At 32.1% G+C, this 2,112-nt stretch overlaps 1 pseudogene; it reads left to right on the top strand.

The window, feature by feature from the left end:
- LOC108768525 (cytochrome P450 9e2-like) overlaps positions 1 to 1,649 on the top strand; it is a 4,850-nt pseudogene extending 3,201 nt beyond the window's left edge.
- Positions 1,650 to 2,112: the final 463 nt, after the last annotated feature.

The following is a 2,112-nucleotide window of genomic DNA, read 5'->3' as shown; positions in this document are numbered from 1 at the left end:
GAATCAATTAATTGTAATCACGAATGATACAAATAAGGAAAGGGAAAAAATTGATAAGTTTCGTAATTATAAAACTTAATTATAATAATACATACACACATACATACATTATAATACATACATTATAACACATATTATAATTGGAAAATATTCTACATAAATAACAATCTATTTTAATACCTAAATTCAGTCAATATATATACTTACAAGCTATTTCTCCTACCTACATGTAATACACTTCTTCTGATATAACGATCAACAAACGAAATCGACAACTGATCGAATCGATTTATCGATTTATCGCCGCCATTTGTGTGCCGAATGATCAGTCTCTAGTAAAGGGTCTCTACTATTTGAATGCCAATCGCGACATCTACCAATGGTACTGAACGAAGGGAATTTCAACTTGAAATTGTCCGGATTTTGGCGCCGCACCCTGTAGTTGTCAAAAAATAAATCCTGGATATACGTCATGGTTCGATTACCAAAAGTATTCGCCAAATATAAAAAAGTCGCTGATAATGCTATTAAGTAAGCCGAAGTAACAGTCCTTTTTACAAAATCCAGATTCTACAGTATAAAATTGAATAACTGACCCCAGAATAACTGACCCCATCGATGTTACTATTGTTCCCTAATGGTATTTTATGATTCATAGTAAATTTTTTAAATAAAAACCTAGATAAAAATTAACTCAAATGAAAAACATCAACACAGATAATCATTAAAACATATTAAAATAATACATTATACCTTTGTTATAAAGAAAAAAAAAATATTTTGAATTTTGTGCACGCAATAAAAGTTACTTGATGCATGAAAAAAATAATTTCTGCTTCTGCACTCATGCACGTTCCGCGAAAATCAACATGTAACGAACGATTCAATGCCTATCTGTTTATAGAATTTTATCATGCGGCCATATACATGTACACTACCGGAAATTGAAATTCCAATACCATGAAGGAGTTGTGCTAGATGAACGAAAGTTACACAGAATGTTTGTTCACATGAGTTATTTTATTGATATCTATTACGAGGTCACAATTCGCAGGATACGAGTGTAGCGCCATATAAACATTAAGTATATTCCGACTTAACACCCACTGTAGTCACCTCTATGTTGAATGCAGGCCTCTAAACCTGCATGTATCCGATCGTAGAGGTGTCGGATGTTACCTTGTGGAATGGCATTCCACTTGTAATAGATATCAATATAATAACTCATGTAAACAAACATTCTGTGTAACTTTCATTCATCTAGCACAACTCCTTCATGGTGTTGGGATTTCAATTTCCGGCAGTGTATCTGTTATAGTTTAAGAAATATTGACGATGTCACTATTGTCCCGTGTTACTTTTGTCCCCAATCTCCCCTACTATCCGCATCCAGATAAATTCGATCCAGACAGATTCCTTAACGGGGGTGTAAACAACTCGGTCTATATGCCATTTAGTATCGGGCCTAGAATCTGCATAGGTAAGAGGTTTGCCCTAATACAAGCAAAAGTCATACTGTTCTATCTACTTTGGCGTTGCGATTTCGAACCCGACATTAAAATTCGAATAATATGGTGTTAAAGAAGGAAATATTTCTTATGATGGCGGATGGAGGTTTTCGGTTGAAGTTGCGAGTGAGGAAGTTGTAGGCCTTTGTTACACAATGTTTATCGAACAGACATAAAATTAAGGAACAGTAATAATATTTACATTCTTTTCACAGACATATAATTATATACTTAAAAGATCCTTTAAATTATAACACTAGCTTTCTCTTTAAACATATAAAGATTCACCTTTTCCTCAATTAAATGTGTAAAAAATTAGAAATTTTATAAAAGCTGTTACTTTAAATATGTATAATTACTTTTTATTAAAAAAAGATAAAGTAAAAATTTCTTAACACACAATAATTACTCTTAATGTAATATACAATTCCTTTTTTATTGTTTTTATTTATATAAATTAGATAAGTTTTAGAAATAATACGTAACAGATGTTGATGTTTTACTTATCGTAAAGAATCACCATTTGGGCCAGTTTCACCAACGCCAATTACTTAATCGGCCGTGAAACTGATGACTAATCACGTTTGCTGTTTAGTAGAACTAA

This window comes from Trachymyrmex cornetzi, unplaced genomic scaffold, assembly GCF_001594075.2.
Source record: "Trachymyrmex cornetzi isolate Tcor2-1 unplaced genomic scaffold, Tcor1.1 scaffold803, whole genome shotgun sequence".
Classification (NCBI taxonomy): Eukaryota; Metazoa; Arthropoda; class Insecta; order Hymenoptera; family Formicidae; genus Trachymyrmex; species Trachymyrmex cornetzi.
This window is presented reverse-complemented; position numbering and strand designations above follow the sequence as displayed.